The 19204-nt window shown below is 35.8% G+C and overlaps 1 protein-coding gene across 3 annotated transcripts in view; it reads left to right on the top strand.

Moving 5' to 3' along the window:
- The window catches only part of ARNT (aryl hydrocarbon receptor nuclear translocator), a 68848-nt gene that overhangs the window by 4294 nt on the left and 45350 nt on the right, over positions 1-19204 (top strand). The gene's annotated exons all lie outside the window — the stretch shown is intronic.

Below are 19204 nucleotides of genomic sequence, written 5' to 3'. Positions count from 1 at the left end.
GACTGTATAGTCCATGGGGTCGCAAAGAGCCAGACAAGACTGAGTGACTTTCACTCACTCACTTTTTTCCCTTCAGGTTGTTTACAATGGTTATTTTAAATGTTAATTCCCCTGGTGGTATAGCCTTGTTATAGAGGTGAAAGGGTGACATTTCTGTCAGTGTTATCCAGTGTTTCTATGGTTGTATAGCTGATTCCCTTTAAGTATAACTGAAGGGATATATCTAAAGCTCTTGTGAAATGCAAGACCTGAACTCAGTGGAGTTTCTTTGGGCCCATCATTCACAGACAATGATAGGTCCTGCTTGTAGAGCTATTTGTTCTTAAGAACGCTGCTTAACATGCCATGATGATTTGAATAAGTAGACATTAACGAATGTTGAATTTGGATTCAAGATAACCTCTATCATGGAACTTCCCTGGAGGTCCAGTGGTTAAGACTCCAAGCTTCCAATGTAGGGGGCACGGGTTGGATCCCTGGTCAGGGAACTGTGATCTCACTGGCTGTGTGGTGAGGCCAAAAAAAAAAAAAGATAACCCCTATCATTTTACGCGTAAGGAAACAAACCTAGAGAAAGGAATGGGCACATTTATTAAACATGTATTAAGTTCTTACTGTATACCAGGCTGTACTTTTCCTGTTTTGTTGGCTATTAGGTATGTTAGAAACCATCTCTCAGTTTCCAAATAAATTATCTCAGTTTGCATCTCTTTTCATCATTTCTTTGTTTTGTATTTGCCCCTTCACATTTTTCTGTAGTTGAGTAGACAAACTAAATTTATTACTTTAACAACTTTTTAAAAGAAGATTTTTGTTGTGGACCATTTTTAAAGTCTTCATTGAATTTGTGACAATATTGCTTCTGATTATGTTCTGATATTTTGGCCATGAGGCATGTGGGATCTTACCTCCCTAACCAGGGATTGAACCTACACCCCTCGCTTTGGAAAGTAAAGTCTTAACCACTGGATGGCCAGGGAAGTCCCTGATTTCAACAACTTAATTACAATTTAAGTTTCATGAGAGCAGGACCTTTATCTTCCTTGTTCACCACAGTACCCGACTGCTCTCAGGGGTGCCTAGTATGCTGAGTAAATATTGAATAAGTGAATGTTGTAAAACCTGGCATTGGAGATTTATATCTTTATGCACTGTTAACATGAAAATACCTTTGAAAGGATAACACTAATTAAACCATAAGATCATGAATTCATTTATAATAGCTAACATTAATAATTATAGGTCACTTATTCCAAATATATCATCTCTCTTAATCCTCATATATATTATCTCATTTAATCTTTGTAAGAATCCTATGAGGTATGTATTAATATTCTTGTTTTTAGATGTGGAAACTAAGGCACAGAGCAAATGATTAGTTTGTCTGAAGTCACATAGCTTGTAGGGGTAGAGACAGTTTTCTTGGGGGGGGTGAGTAGCGACATTGTGATTGCTGGCAGTCCATCTACACAAATTTTTTTAATAGGAATTTTAAAATCGTTTTTTTAATTAAGGCTTAGTTGTACAATATATAAGTTTCAGGTGTAGAACATAGTGATTCATGGGTTATATTCAATTTATAGTTATTAAGTATTGGTTGTATGCCCTTTGTTGTACTGTAGATCCTTGTAGTTTGTTTTATATGTAGTAGTTTGTACCTCTTAATACCCTACCATTATCTTATCCCTCCCTTCTTCCTTCTCTCTACTTCTACCAGTTTGTTTTCTGTATCTGGGAGTCTGTTTGTTTTTTGTTATATTCACTAGTTTTATTTTTTAGATTCTACAATTAAGTGATATGTACAGTGTTTGTCTTTCTCTGTTTGACTTACGTTACTTAGCATAATACCGTTCAAGTCCATCCATGTTGTTGCAAATGGCTGAGTAGTATTCCTTTGCATATGCATACCGCATCTTCTTTATCCATTTATCTTTTGCTGGATGCTTCTGTGCTTCTTAGGTTACTTCTGTATTTCTAATAATGCTGCTGTGAACATTGGGGTGTATGTATCTTTTTGAGTTAATGTTTTCTTTTTCTTTTGGATAAATACCCAGGAGTGGAATTGCTAGGTCATATGGTAGTTTTATTTTTAGGGTTTTTTTGAGAAACCTCCATACTATTTTCCACTGTGGCTACACCATTTTAGCCACTGTGGAAAATAGTGTGAAGGTTCTCATTTCTTTACAGCCTCACCAACATTTATTGTTCGTGGTCTTTACATGGTCAGTATTCTTAACTGCTAAGTTATAAGACTTTCTCCATTGGACTTAAAGTCACTTCCTACAGAAGTGTAGCACAATTGATTCTTCTTAAGGAGGAGGGTGGGGTATTGTCTTTTTTTGTAGATGAAGGTGAAATACCACATTTGGCAGCCAGCATAGCACAGTTGCTTGGATGGAGAGATGAGTGCACAGTGCTGAAAAATTTGCTGGAGAAGTTTTGCAGTTCTTGAAATCCTTTATTTGTAATTGTTTTCAGCTCTTTAAATGACTTTTAGGTTCTTACTGGAATCTTTCTCCTGGTTCTTAATAATCCATAATTGTGCCTTTTTGATGAATTTTTTGAATTTGGCCTCAGAAACAGTGCATTGCTCGCTTTTTCTCACTGACTTCCTTCTTTGTTCCTTAGGCCTGCTCATTTTCTTTCTCTTGTTCATTATGCTTCTCCAAGTCTCACTCTTAGGACTGGAACTCTTAATTGATTAGTTAGTAAGTCAGTCAACTTCCTTCATTTCTGTTTGCCCATCACCTGCCTCAATTAAATATTTATTTGGTAACTACTGTATCTCCTTCCCTTCATTTATCTTTTATGTATTGAAGACTGTCCAAAATGTTTATTCCTTTTTCACATAAGCTTATTTCTTGTATTTTCATCTGTCTAAAAAAAATCTTTTTGAATAATCCTTAACATGTTATTTATTATATATATACAGGTATATGGGCTTCCCTAGTGGCTCAGCAGTAAAGAATCTGCCTGCAATGCAGGAGATGCTGGAGACATGAGTTCAATCTCTGGGTCAGGAAGATCCACTGGAGGAGGGCTTGGCAACCTACTCCGGTGTTCTTGCCTAGAGAATCCAATGGACAGAAGAGCCTGGACGTCTACAGTCCATGGGGTCACAAAGAGTTGGACATGACTGAAGTGACTGAGCACTATACAAGTATATACCTACTCCAGCATTCTTGCCTGGAGAATTCCATGGACAGAGGAGCCTGCAAGGCTACAGTCCGTGGGGTTGCAAAGAGTTGGAGTTGAATGAGTGACTAACACTTTTCCAAGTGTTATGTATCTGTGTGTGTGTATATATATATGTGTATGTATATATAGATATGTAGTCACCAGTATTTCTTTCAGATTTGCTGCCCTTCCTAACTTTTCTGAATCTTTCATGACTATCACAGTTTTTCCAGTTCCCCAGGCTAAGTAACTAGAAGTGTTTGGATTCTTTTATGTTTTTATCAGATTTGTTATCACGTCTTGTTTTTTTTTCCATTTACAAAAAGCATTTTAAGCATGTAAGAAGATTAAAGCATGTAAAAGCATTTTAACTATATAAAATATATACTTAAAATAGTTATTTATTTTTTAATTTTTATTGGGGTATAGTTGATTTACAATGTTATGTTAGTTTCTGCTGTTCACAGTAAAAGTGTATTTGTTATACATCTGTTCACTCTAGTTTAGATTCTTCTCATATAGATCATTACAGAGTATTGAGTATAGTTTCCTGTGCTATATACAGTAGGTACTTAATAGTTATCTATTTTATATATGTTGTTTATTTTAGTTGCTAGTCCTTTTCAACTCTTTTGCTACCTGATGGACTGTAGCCCATCAGGCTTCTCTGTCCATGGGGTTCTCCAGGCAAGAATGCTGGAGTGGATTGCAGTTTCCTTCTCCGGGGGAATCTTCCTGACCAGGGATTGAAGCTGCATCTCTTGTATTGGCAGGTGGATTCTTTACCACCGAGCTGCCAGGGAAGCCCCATTTATTTATATATAGTTCTGTGTATGTGTCAACCCCAGTCTCCCAATTTATCCCTCCCCTCCTTCCCCCTTTGGTAAGCATATGTTTGTTTTTTTACATCTGTGACTCTTAAAATAAATTTAAAATAAATTTATTTAAACATATATATTAAGTTATTTTAGTAAAAATTTTCCATACATATATTTAAAGACTTGATTTTACATGATTTGTTACAAAAAACAGCAGTACTCTACCCCCTTCTCTGGTGACATCTGTTTTTTTTTTCTTTCTTTTAACCAAACTTTTAATTTTTTATTAACTGTCTCGGAAATAGAAGATATGAGTTTTTAAACTGAAGAAGCCAGAACAATGAATGAAAACTCAACTACTCAAGACACATTATTACGACATTTCAGAATCAGATACAGAGTATTTTATAAGCTCCAGAGAGGAGAAAATTGATCAGTGAAAAATAATAAGCAATCAGATGGTTTTGCTTCTCTGTATAGTAATCACACTGGAAGATAGATGACAGTGGAGTGGTGCCTTCCAAATTCTGAGGGAAAATAATTTCCAAGTTAGAGTTCCATAGCTAGGCAAACTATCAGTGAAGTGGAAGAAAGATATTTTCACATACTCAAGGTCTCCTTTATATTCTTTGCCAGGAACTTCCTGGAGGATGAGCCTCTCTGGTAAATGAGAGTATACCAGGAAAGTAGTGGTAGTGTGAGTTGCTTCAGTTGTGTCTGATTCTGTGATCCCATGGACTGTAGTCTGCCAGGCTCCTCTGTCCATGGGACTCTCCAGGCAAGAAGACTGGAGTGGATTGCCATTCCCTTCTCCAGGGGATCTTACCAACCCAGGGATCAAACATGGGTCTCATGTGTTGTAGGCAGATTGTTTTAACCTTTTGAGCTACAGGGAAGACCTATACCAAGAAAGAGGACACAGGGAATACAGGGAAGAAACAGTACAATAGGATACATCCCTTTTACATACATTGTTCTTAGTTTCCCTGTTTTTAGTTTGGTAACCTCACTTTCAACTTTGCCTGGTGTTCCCCAGGCCAGAGGATCTCTGGTTTAGTTCACACTCTTCCAGAGAATAAATCAATTTTTGACTGGGTTGAGGAAGGGCATTTTCCCTTTTGAAGGAAACAGAGGATCTGGAAATTGACCTACTGCTTAAACAGTTATTGAACTAATCCTTATTTTAGCTTTCATTTGCCCTCCCCTCTACCCTCCCCCAGGAGCACCCAGAGTCACCAGTTCCTGAGTCTGGGGCATTCTGGTATGTAAATAGAGTTGCTTTTTTCCTTTGCTTTTTCCCTTACTGGTTTAGAATTCAATTCTTATGGGTCTCCCAAAGGTAGTGGTCCCAGCTTCTATAAATTTATTATTCTTTTCTTTCATCCATTTTTTCCCCATTTATATGGTTCTGTATCTTGTGTAAAATTGTTTTTCTCCTTTATGTAATGTATCCTTTATGTAATTTGAGGTGGTGGGGGCAGAAGAGAGTAAAAGTAGGTGTATATACATTTAAAATACTATTCTTATTCAGAAGTTACATAGTTTAAAATTTTGGAGGTTCCTTTACCTTTTCATCCTGCTATCCTAATTTAGGCCTTTTATCACCTCATTTTTGGTTAGTCTAATTTGTTTCTCTGCTTCTGTTCAAATTTTAAATCTGTCAGATTGATCTTTTAATTTATATTGTCACTCTTTTTTTTTTTTTTTTTTTGCCGCCCGGCCCGGGACGTAGACCGCCCGCGCTGCCGGCCGCCACGGGTCCCGCCCGGTGCAGCCGGCGGGCGCTATATATTGTCACTCTTAACTTAAAGGTATGTTTTGTTTTTCAGTTGCTTATTATTTTTTTTTTTTCATTTATTTTTATTAGTTGGAGGCTAATTACTTTACAATATTGTAGTGGGTTTTGTCAGTTGCTTATTGAATCAGATTTAAGATTTCATCTTGACCTTCAAGGCCTTCTCACAGTTGGGTAGCAGTTGACATGTTATATTTTCTGCCGAATACAGATTCTGTGCTTCTTCATAGGCCTGTTTCCCTACAGCTCCTCACAGCTGTTTTCATACCCCCCCACCCCCATTATGATTTGCTCATCTTCTTTTGTGTATATGGGATTCCTTTTTCCTCTTCTTCACTTTTTCTGAGGTCCAGCGTGACCTGCCTTTCTGAAACTTCCTGGCTGGCTGGTTGGCAGCTTTGTTTCTTTTAGTTTTTCCTTCCTGTTGAGTATCTTCTCTGTGCTAGGGACTGTGTCAGACTTTAAACCACCTCAATTATCTTTTCTTTCTCTAAATTTCTCCAACTCTTAGATCCCATTTAAACCTATTATTGAAAGTATGGAATTTATTTTTTAAGGGAAAATTTTGTTTTTTCTTAAGAAAGTTACATATACTAACTTTAAAATTTATAGGGTGAAATAGAAAAAGTTAATAGCGATAATATATAAAATAAACTCAGCCTTATTAATAATAGAGAAATCCACATCAAACCAACAATGATAATTATTTTATACCTAGAAAATTAGTAAAAGTTTGAAGGATTGCCAAGATCCAGTGCTTTTGGAGCTATGGATAATTTATACCGTTGGTGAAGTTCTTAATTGGAATGACCGAAATGACAACCCGCTGCAGTACTCTTGCCTGGAAAATTCCATGGATGGAGGAGCCTGGTAGGCTACAGCCCATGGGGTCACAAAGAGTTGGACACGACTGAGCAATTTCACTGGTTCAGTGGTCTTGGAGAGTAATGGGCAAAGTTTTAAATGTGCTTCTTTAGATTCAGAAAATCATTTTCAGAAATTTTTTGTTGTAGGTAGTCTTGGCATATGTGCTTAAAAATATACAAGGATATTTGATGAAACATTATTTATGATAGTGATAGCTTGAATGTCATAAATATGTGTGTGTGTATGTGTGTTAGTCGCTCAGTCGTGTCCAACTCTTTGCAACCCCAAGGACTGTAGCCCACCAGGTTCTTCTCCAGGCAAGAGTACTGGAGTGGGTTGCTATTTCCTTCTCCAGTCATAAATATATGTTCTGTGAAATACTGTGTAACTGTTAAAACAGAATGAACTAACAGTATTTATTGATGTGACATACCTTCTAGAATACATTGTTAATTGGAAAATAAAAGTTTCAGAATAAATATGATATGGTTCCTTTCCCTTTGTTATGTAAAAATTGCTAAAACTCTGTAATATATAGTGTAAAGAAAAGATCTGGAAGGATTCATAACAAAATGTTAACAGCAATTTCCCGTGGCAGAAATTGGGGTGTATGTACAAAAGACTTTACTTTTGACAGTTTGTTTTTGTATTGTTTGAATATTTTTAGAGACTTCTACATCTTATTTTCTGTATACCCCTATTTTAATACATTACTTTTGTAATGTAAAAATTAGTAATGGCCAAATCAGTTAGCCTTTTTAGTGTTTGATGTATTTTTACAAAGCTACTATTTAAGGAGTACTTACGGTGTGTTAGGCACTGGTCACATTTAGTATCTAATCTTCCCCGAAGGTAGGTACTGTTATAGCTGCATTTTACAGATAAACCCTGAGAGATTAAATAATTTGCCCAAGGTCATACATGTAGTAAGTGGTAAGCCTAGGATTGGAATCTAGATTTCTATCACTTTAGAGTTTGAGCTCTGTTCTTTGAGATTTTCAGTGCATGCCATACACATAGGTACATGCACATAAATTTTCTTTTAAAAAAAATTGAGATGCATTTTCTGATTATAAAAGTAATATATGTCTAATGTAAAAGATAAAACAAAATAGTTATGTAGAAAATCAAATATAGAAGTCTCTAAATGCCATTCCAGAGATAACCACTGTTAATAGGTTATTGTGTAACATTTGCTCTCTCCATTCTAGCCATGAGGTCATCCACACTATTTCTAGAATTTAACAGGCATACTCTCACTTTCAGGCGTCTGCACTCTGCCTAGAATGCATTTCCCCCAGATACCTGCATGGTTTATTCCCTTACCTTCTTCTGACCTTTCCATAAATGCTGCTTTTTCAGTGAGGTCTTCCCTATCTAAAATTGCTTGAACTTTATATACATCTGAGTTGACTCCTCTAGTTTATTTTTATCTATATTTATCACTATATAACATATTGTTAGATCAAACCAAGTGAAATTGCTATTTATCCATTTCTTATCTATAAAATGTCAGCCCAGTTTATATTTTGTTTCTTGATTTATCTTGCTCTTCTACTAGCATGCAGAATTCATAAGAGTTAGGATATTTGTCTCTTCTATTTCTTGTTTTATCTCTAGCGCTGGCAACAGTGCCTGACATATAGTAGGCATGCAATAAATTTTAAATGAATTCTTCCAGGCTTTTGATACGCATATAAGCTTATTGTATATAATTTTCTGTAGCTTATATTTCCATTTTTCCATAGTCATATGTGGTGAATAGCTTTCCCTTTCAGTGATATAGATCTACCTCAAACATTTTTTATATATTAAAATTTTTTTATTATGGGAAAATACATATAAAATTTGCCTTTTTAACTTAAAAAAATTTATATAGTTGAAGTATAGTTAAATTACAATGTTGTATTGATTACTGCTATACAGGAAAGTGTATACAGGAATATACATATATATTCTTTGTTTTAAAAATTTTTATTTGTTTATTTTGGCCATGCTTGGTCTTAGTTGCAGAGCATGGGATCTTTGATCTTTAGTTGCAGCATGTGAACTCTCAGTTGCAGCATGTGGGATCTAGTTCCCTGGCCAGGGATCAAACCCTGACCCCTTGCATTGAAAGCGTGGAGTCTTAGCCACTGGACCACCAGGGAAGTCCCTCTTTTTTATATATTTTTTAAACTATTTTTAAGTGTATAGTTTAGTGGTATTAGTATAGTCATGTTGTTGTATAGTCATTATCATTCTCCACCTCAAGAACTTTTTAATCTTATAAAATTAAAAACTCTAGCTATTAAACAAGAACTCCCTGTTCCACAATTCCTCCAGTCCATGCCACAATTCTACACTATGAACCTGATTATTCTGCACAGGTACCTTATATAAAGCAGAATCCTGTAGTGCTTATCGTTTTGTGAGCGATTTATTTCACTTAGCATAATATTTTTAAGATTCAACCATATTGTAGCATATTGTAGAATTTTCTTCTTTTCAAAGGCTGAATAGTATTCCATTGGATGTATATGCTGCATTTTAAAAAATCCATTCATCTTGATCAACACTGGGTTGCTTCTTCTTTTTGGCTATTGTGACTAATGCTGCTTTGAGCATTGGTGTTGTACAACTGTCTCTTCAAGCTTCTGCTTTCAATTCTTTTTGTATACACTCAGAAGTGAAATTGGTGGATTATATAGTAATTCTGTTTTTAATTTTTTGAGGCATCTCTATTCTATTCTCAATAGTGGTTGCAGGTTTTACATTCCTACAGTGTACAAGAGTTTCAATCCTGCACATCCTTGTTAACACATTATTTTTTTGGCCATTTGTGTATTTCCTTTGGAGAAATGTCTATTCAAGTTCTTTTATTTATTTATTTTTTATTCAAATTCTTTGTCCTTTTTAAAATTAGGTGGTACTTTTTTGTTGTTGAGTACAAGGAGTTCTTTATGTATTCTGGATATTAATCCCATGTCACATAAATGATTCACAAATGTTTCCTCTCATTTTGTGGGTTGCCTTTTTACTTTGTTGATAGTGTTCTTTGATGCACAGAAGTTGCTAATTTTGATGAAGTCCAGTTTATCACTTTTTACTTTTGTTGCTTGTGCTTTTTATATATCCAAGAAATTACCAAACCCAGTGTCATGAAGCTTTATCCTATGTTTTCTTGTGTGAATTTCGTAGTTTTAGCTCTTACATTTAGATCTTTGATCCACTTTGAGTTAATTTTTGTATATGAGTAAGGAAGGATACAACTTCATTTTTTTTTCAACTTCTTTTTTTTTAACATGTGGATGTTCAGATTTCCAAGAACCATTTGTTGAAAAGATAGCCTTTCCCCATTGAATGGTCATGGGACCCTTGTTGAAAATCATTTGCTCATATATATGAGGATTTATTTTGGAGCTCTGTATTCTATTCCATTGGTCTGCATGTCTTTATATCAATGCTACACTGTTTTGATTATGATAGCTTTGTGCCGTATCATCATTTTAATGGTATTTGAGTACTCTCTTTATCCAGTATTGAAGGCAGTTACAATCCTTGGGCTTGTAATAAAAGACATGAATAAAAGAGGTTTTATATTTTGAGTTTAGGTGCAGTTTATTATCAATACAATTTGGAGGTGGATTTTAGGAATAATAAGTAAAATTTTAAAAAAAAGTATCCAAAGTGGTTCATATTTATACAATGAAGGAATATGATGAATTATTGTTACCAGTATTTTTTTTTGAGCATTTTATTATCTATTCAACTTATAATGCTGCTTTTATTATTTCTGTTTTCCTCACTCATGTTTTCAATGACTTAGTTTTATATTATTTCTTCTATTTCAGGAAAGGAAGTCACAGTCAGAAGTGACTTTTCTATAAATCTGTGAGATTGTGTTGACTGATTGAAATATTTACTAGTTGTTGTTTTTTTGTAAGTTGTATCAAATGGTGATTTTAATAAAAGGTGCTTGAATTCAGTACACTAAGAATACTGCTTAACTATGCTACACTTGACATCACACTAAGTTCCTCTTCCATTTAAAAGGAGCTAATCTTAGAAAATTAAATCCAGAGTATTTTGAAAGAATCACGCATCATTATTGTATTAGTTCCTCAGGCCTGTAGTGACGAATTATCACAAGCTGGAGGGCTTAAAACAACAGAAATGTATTCTCTTGCATCTCTGGAGGCTCTGAGTATGTAATGAAGGTGTTGGTAGATGTGGTTTTCTCTCTTCTGGCTTCTGGACGCATCACCCAGTCTCTGTCTCTGTATCTGAATGTCCCTCCCCTTGCTTTTGGAAAGGTATCAGTCACTGGATTTAGAAACCATCCTAATCCAGCATGACCTCAATTTTCACTAATTATGTCTTCACAGACCCCATTTCCAAATAAGATCACATTCTGAGTCTCTGTGGACATGCATTTTTTACATTCTTCCGCCCACAATTTATTGAGCAAGATTTATTCCAGGAATTCAAGCATCGGTCAACCTGAGAAAACCTGTCCGTGTCATTATCAAACTAAAGGAAAAGAAAAATGATTGTATTAATAATACTTTACAAAAACATTTGTTTCTGATTTTTAAAGAATCCATTCCACTGCAATAAGCAACCAACGCATTGCAATTAGAGAGTAGCTTCCACTGTCTGCAACTAGAGCAAAGCCCACACAGCAACGAAGACCCAGCACGGCCAGAATAAATAAATGAAGAAAGAAAACTATTTTGGAAAGAAGATCCATTATAGGAGCTTCCAATAATGTTAAGATGTTAATGTTATAATGTTAAGATGTCAGTTCTAAGTTAATGTTTAGTCAGTGCAATTCCAATGAAACAACCCAACTTAAAAAAAAAAAATGAATTAAAAAGATTCTTAACTTTTTTTTTTTAACATGGACTTCCTACGACTGGTGAAATCTGTTGAAGCCGTTCAACCTCATTGGATCATTGTAGAAATAAATGAGAGGCACACAAGTTGCTCAGCACAGTGCCTGACACACAGTGAGGTCTTAGAAAAAAATCACTAATTATCCATGCACTCACTGTAAAACCAGGAGTAATACTTTTACTTTGAGGCTTCAAAAGTTCTTGTCACACTTTTGTGTTGCACCCAATCCAGAATATTAGTAAAAACCTCCCCTGGTCTGGGCCAAGTTGGAACCCCTAGAGAGGGGTGGAAAGACACAGGCAAGTGGGAGGAAATGTTGGTGAGCTGGTGGTTCAGGGCCCCAGGCCCCAGGCTCACCCCGAGGTGTGGCTTGCTCTCCCTGTGAGCCCTTAGAATGTTAGTGCATAAAATAACACTATATAGTATTATGAAAAAATCAATTTTATTAAAAATATAGTTATCAAAATAGAAATTACAAGTTTGTAATGCAGTAATTAATATTTGTTTATTAACACAATAATATGTAGTGACAAGCCTAATACTATACTCTCAAAATAGTATTGAATGTAACAATTCTGGATGTTTGTATTAACTATCATGTAATATGAAAATATCTGATTTCTGTTGATGACAAAGTCACAGGTAACTGCTGAAACGACTGTGTTTTACCTTACTTTCATGATTGAAGGAAATGCTTAATTTCAGTTAATGATTAATGAGAATAAAACTTTTCTCCATCCAAGTTTTAAGAGTAGGTTTTATCCACTGACCCACAGATCAAGAGCCCTTGCAATAATGCAATAAATGAAGAAAACTAAATATAAGTGTATAAAACTAAATATTTAATAAGGAAAGGTAAAATAATCATTCCTTGCAGATGTGATTATGTATAAAGAAAATCCAGTAAACTAAATGCTTTTAGAGAATTAAAGTTATTTGAGTACATAAACACACTGAAGTCAGTAGCTTTCTTTTATTCTAGCAATAACCAATTAGAGGTTATAATGGAAAAAATTTTATTCCAAGATATAATAGTATTAAGAGCTATAAAATACTTAAAAATAAGACGTATGTGAGGCAAACTGTAAAATTTTATCAAAGGGCATTAGGAAATGTCTAAATAAATGTAAGATTTACCATATTCCTGGATGATGAAATGAAGTACCATACTACTATTCCTTCAAAGTTCTTATATAAATTAATGTGATTTAGTTAACCTTAAGAGTTTTTTGTTATTAGAACTTTACTTAAATTTTAAATTTCAAAAGGAAGATGAAGTATATGACATTAAAATGTTTTAAAAACTTCTAAACTTTTTTTGAGATGATTTTAGATTCATATTCAGTTATGAGAAATAATACAGAGATCCCCTACCCTTAAGCCAGTTTCCCCCAGTGGTTGTATCTTGCAAAACTATAGTATAATATCATGAATAGGATATTTACATTGGTACAGTCAAGATACAGAATATTTCTGTCATCATAAGGGTCCCTTGTGGTACCCTTTTAAAGCAGCATCCGCTTTCCTTGTACTTCTACCCTCTCCTCAATCCCCAGCAGCTACTAACCTGTTTTCTATTTCTGTAATTTTGCTATTTCAAGAATGTTCTATAAATGGAATTGTACAGTATGTACAGTTTCTCTGGTCTTTGAGTATTACAAATAAACATGTATAAACATTTGGATACAGGTTTTTCTATAAATACAAGTCTTCACTTTTCTGGGATAAATACCTGCAAGGGCAGTGGTGGATTGTATGTTGATTGCATGTTTAGTTTTTAAAGAAACTACCAAACTATTTCCCAGAGTGGCTGTACTATGTTATATTCTTACCAGCAGTATATAGTGATCTTTTTTGGTATCTTTCCTATTTTTTTTTATTAGTATTATTTTTAGTCATTTTAATAGGTATGTTTTAGATCTCATTGTGGCTTTAGTTTGCATTTCCCTCTTGTCTAATGACGTTGAACATCTTTCCATACACTTATTTACCATTTGTGCGTCAATGATGCAATGGACATGAACTTGGGCAAACTTTGGGAGATGGTGAGGGACAGGGAGGCCTGGTGTGCTACAGCCTATGGGGTCGCAAATTTGGATACGGCTGGGCGGCTGAACAACAATCTTTGGTAAAATGTGTTTCAGACTTTTGCTTTATTACTGTTGAGTTTTGAGAGTTCTTTTTATATTCTAGTTACAAGTCCTTTGTTGCAATGTTTTCTCCCACTGTGTAACTTGTCTTTTGATCCTCTGACAGTCTTTCACAGAGCTGAAGTTCTTAATTTCAATGATGTCCAGTTAATCAGTTTTTCATTTCCTGGATCATGTTTTTGGTACTTAGTCTAAGAACTCTTTGCCTAGTCCCTGGATCCTGAAGATTTTCTCTGAAAGTTACATAGTTTTACATTTTACATGTAAGTCCATGATTCATTTTGATTAAATTTTGTAATAAGGAGTCAAGGGTGGTTTTTTTTCCTACGGATGTCTAGTTGCTCTAGCACTATTTGTTGAAGAGACTATCTTTCCTCCATTGAATTGCTTTTGCACTTTTGTCAAAATCATTTGGGCATGTTTGTGTGAGTGTTTTTGGGTTCCATTGATCCAAGTGTCTGTGACTCTGCTAGGATTGCACAGTCTTAATGACTGTAGCTATATTAGAAGTCTTGAACTCAGGTAGACTTTTTTCTCCCACTTTGTTTTAGCTATTATAGTTTCTTTACCTTCCCATATAAATTTTAGAATGGTCATGTTTATATCTTCAAAAATATCTTGGTAGTATTTTGATAGGAATTACATTAAATTTGTGTATCAGTTTGAAGAGAATTTACATCTTTTGTTGAGTCTTCCAGTCCGTGAATGTGATAAGTCTCTCCATTTGTTTAGTTCTTTCATTTCTTTCATCAGCATTCTTTCAGCATACAAATCCTGTGCATTTGTTAAATTTGCATTTAATTATTTTTTGGAAGGGTTATGAATGGTTTTGTGCTTTAAAATTTTTATGTCCATGTATTAATTGCTGGTATATAGAAACAGTTGAGTTTTGTGTTCTTATCTTGTATACTGCAGCTTTGCTGAATTCACTTGTTTGTTCTAAGAGGTTTTTTTGTTTTGTTTTGGTAGGTTCCTTAGAATTTTCTACAAAGACAATCATGTAATCTGCAAATGGGGGTGGTTTTATTTTTTCCTTTTCAGCTATATGCCTTTTATTTCCTATTCTTGCATTTTTTGCACTGGCTAGAACTTCCCATACTGTGTTTATTTTTATTTTTATTTTTTTAGAACTTCCCATACTGTGTTTAAATAAATGATAAGAGTGAACTTTTTTTTTTCCTCATTCCCAGATCTCACACACACACACACACACACACAGTGGTAGTTTTTCTTTTTTCCCTTTTTGTAGATACTTTTGTCAAGATAAAGACATTTCACTTTAATTTTTCTGTTTTTGTCAGAATGGGTGTTTAATTTTAGGAAATAATTTTTTTTTTAATACCCCATGGATTTTACTTTTCTTCACTTTTTAAATTCTTTTTTACCCCTGCCTGTTGAACTTCCCTCTCACCCTGCAACAAATACTTTTTATACATAGGCTGATGTGATCATTATTTTTCTTCTTAACCTAGTAATGTGTTGATTGATTTTAAGTGTTTAACCAGTTTGCTTTTCTTGAGTAAATCACATTTGGTTACACTGTACAATTCTTTTGCATATTGCCAAATTCTTGTTTGATAAATTCTGTTTGCTAATATTTTGTTAAGAATTTTTGCATCTATTTTCCTAAGGAATATTGATCTTGGGTTTTTGTTTTTCTACTGTCTTTGTTTGGTTTTTATATCAGATTTATACTAGCTTCATAAGATCAACTGGTAAGTGTTCCTCAACTAGTTTCTGGAAGAGATTGTGTAAAATTGCTGTTTATTCTTTAAATGTTCAATAAAATTCTCCAGTGAAATCATCTAGACCTAGAATTTTTTTTAAGAGTTCTTGAAATATGAATTCAGTTTCCTAGTAATTATGGGACCATTCATATCACCTGTTTTGTGTTTGTTTAGTTGTTTAAGTTTGTGTTTCTGTTTGTTTCTTTTAAATTTTTATTGTTTTGTTTGGCTTTGTTGAGCCTTTGTTGCTGCATGTGGGCTTTTCTAGTTTCTCTCGGACACAAGGGCTCCAGAGCACAGGCTCAGTAGTTGTGGCACGTGGGCTTGGTTGCCCCGTGGTGTGGAGTCTTCCCAATGGAACGCATATCCCCTGCATTAGCAGGTGGATTCTTTACTATTGGACCACCAGGAAAGTTCAGTTTGTGTTTTTTAAGGAATTGTTCCTTTTGATCGAAGTTGTCAGATTTATGTAAGTTAGCATTCTCAGTTATCTCTTTGATTTCTTTAGGGTCTGTCGTGATAATTCCTGTTTTTTCCCCTGATTTTGGTAGTTTGTGTATTTTTGGTCTGGTTTGTCAATGTTATTGATCGATTTAAAGAACTCTTTGTTTTATTTTTAAATTGTTCTTCTGTTTTACAATTTATTATTTTATGTCTTTCATTATTGCTTTCTTTTTTATTGTTTTGGGTTTATTTTGTTCATTCTTTTTCCCCAAAGACAGTAGTTTTAATTCAGCTTCAGAAAAAGCTGTCAAATGAATTTGGATTAGAAAACATGACAATTAAGAGGTTTGGTTTTTCTGGAAACACAAGGAAGAGAAATAACCCTTAATAGGTTCAATGATAATTTTCTGGATCTTCCTTTTGTATCAAAAGCTATACATCTCCCCAAAGCACCTGCTCCAAAAGTTAGTTTACTCTTTTTATCTCTGTCTAGCTGGAACAGGCTACTTCCCTTCCGCCTCCACGCCTCTTCTTTCAGTCAGAGTGTGTGAATGCTAAAGACCTTGAGCTCTGACCAGTGAAAGAACTGTCCTTTAAGCCAGTAAGCCACAGGCCAAAGCCCCACTCCCAGTCCTCATGGCAGAGGCCTCAAAGCTGACATTGTTTCTGCTGTCTCAGTGAAAGTCTCTCAGTTGTGTCTGACTCTTTGTCACCTCGCGGACTATACAGTCCATGGAATTCTCCAAGCCAGAAATACTAGAGTAGGTAGCCTTTCCCTTCTCCAGGGGATCATCCCAACCCAGGTCTTCCGCATTGCAGGTGGATTCTTTACCAACTGAGTCACAAGGGAAGCCCTCCACTGTCTCAGGAAGAAGCCAAAAGCTGACCTTCAGCATAAATCAAGGCCTAACATGAAGAGAGAATGAAGGCGCCCAGGTCCAGAGTAGGCTGCAAACTGGGGGCAAGAAGAGGGAACTTTTGCAGTCATCCCATCTTTAGAAATAAGGGGAAAACTGGACCCTTTCCATTATTGTGGTTCTATAAGGTATGCTACTGCTGAGCTCCAAGAGGATCTGCAAGCACAAACCTTTTCCTAGGTCCCACATCAAGTATCGGATCCCATTCCAGGTGTGATACAGGAGAGGGAAGACGAGTGCAAATTTGGCTGTGTGATCAGTGCTGGTCCCAAACACAGGGACTTCACAAGTTCCAAATGAGAATCAAAGCTCACAGGGACCACGAGGGCCGACAGCCCAAAGAAATCCCTGTACTCAAGGCAATACCAGGGCCACCGTGGCGAATGGACATCACCATGGAAAGAGACCAGTTGTAGATACTGATATGGGGAGACAAAGGACAATTTGAAATAGTGTTCTTTTCCAGAACCTCTCCATCTCTTCCTTGGCTGTGGTTCCCAAAGGAACAACATTTCTGATACTGAACTGAGGACTAAGGTTGGCGTGGAGGCAATGATGGCCAACATGTCTCGACAAGAATTCAACCATCTTGGGGTCTGGCCTGGATGGAAATGACCTGTTTTTTCCCTTTTAGTTTAGGTGATTTATTTGACTTTTCCTCTTTTCTTATATAGCATTTTAGGACTGTAAGATTTCCTCTGACTATATAGCTTTTGTTGTGTTCCACAAATTTTACCATCTTGTAATTTCATTTTTAGTTCGCTGTATTTTTTACCCACTTTGAGACCTCTTCTTAAGTTATTGAGAAACGTGTTATTTAGTGTCCAGGCAAATGGAGATTTTCCTATTATCTTTCTGTTAACTAATTTCTAGTTTGATTCCATTGTGGATGGAGAATCCAATCTATGATTTCAGTTCTTTTAAATTTGTTGAGGTTTGCTTAATGGCACAGCATATGGTCTATCTTGGTATCTGTTCTGAGGACACTTGAAAAGAATGTATATCTGCTGCTGTTGGGTGTGGTATTTTTATAAATGTTAACTTGCTGTTGTTCAGTTGCTAAGTTGTGCCTGATTCTTTTGTGACCCCATGTACTGCAGCACGCCAGGCCTCCCTGTCCTTCACCATCTCCTGGAGTTGGCTCAAACTCATGTCCTTTGAGTCAATGATGCTATCCAACTATCTCATCCTCTGTTATCCCCTTCTCCTCCTGCCCTCAGTTTTTCCCAGCATCAGGGCCTTTTCCAGTGAGGCGGCTTTTCGCATCAGGTGGCCAAAGTATTGGAGCTTCAGCTCCAGTGTCAGTGCTTCCAGTGAATGTTAGAGTTGATCCCTTCAGGACTGACTGGTTTGATCTCCTCACAGTCCGAGGGGCCCGCAAGAATCTTCTCCATACTGCAATTTGAAAGCATCAATTCTTTGGTGCTCAGCCTTCATTATGGTCCATGTCTCACATCCGTATATGACTACTGGAAAAAAACATAGCTTTGGCTGTTTGGACCTTTGTAGGCAAAGTATTGTCTCTGCTTTTTAATGTGCTGTGTAGGTTTATCATGACTTTACTTCCAAGGAACAAGCATCTTTTAATTTCATGGTTGCAGTCACTGTCTTCAGCAGTTTTGGAGCCCAAGAAAATAAAATGTCAGTGTTTCCATTTTTTCTCCTTCTATGTCAGTGTTTCCATTTTTTCTCCTTCTATCTGCCATGAAGCGATGGGACTGGATGCCATGATCTTTGTTTTCTGAATGTTGAGTTTTAACCTGCGTCTTCACTCTCCTCTTTCACCCTCATCAAGAGGCTCTTTAGTTCCTCTTTGCTTTCTGCTGTTAGACTGATATCATCTGCATGTCTGAGGTTGTTGCTATTTCTCCCTGCTATCTTTATTCCAGCTTTTGATTAATCCAGCTTGGCGTTTTGCATGATGTACTCTGTGTATAAGTTAAATAAGCAGGATGACAATATACAGCCTTGATGTATTCCTGTCCCAATTTTGAACCAGTCCATTGTTCCATGTCTTGTTCTTACTGTTGCTTCTTGACCTGCATTCGGGTTTCTCAGGAGACAGGTAAGGTGGTCTGGTATTCCCGTCTCTTTAAGAATTTTCCACAGATTGTTGTGATCCACACTGTCAAAGGCTTTAACATAGTCAATGAAGCAGAAGTAGATGTTTCTCTGTAATTCCCTTGCTTTCTCTAAGATACGGTGGATGTTGGCAATTTGATCTCTGGCTCCTCTGCCTTTTCTAAACCTAGCTTCTCCATCTGGAAATTCTTGGTTTTTGTACTGCTAGAGGATTTCCTAGCTTGAAGGATTTCAAGGCTTCATCTTCTGGTGTATCTTTTTGCCTTCTCATGCTGTTCATGGGGTTCTCAAGGCAATAATACTGGAGTGGTTTGCCATTTCCTCCTCCCATGGACCACATTTTGTCAGA

Source organism: Cervus canadensis, chromosome 2, assembly GCF_019320065.1.
Source record: "Cervus canadensis isolate Bull #8, Minnesota chromosome 2, ASM1932006v1, whole genome shotgun sequence".
NCBI lineage: Eukaryota > Metazoa > Chordata > Mammalia > Artiodactyla > Cervidae > Cervus > Cervus canadensis.
This window is presented reverse-complemented; position numbering and strand designations above follow the sequence as displayed.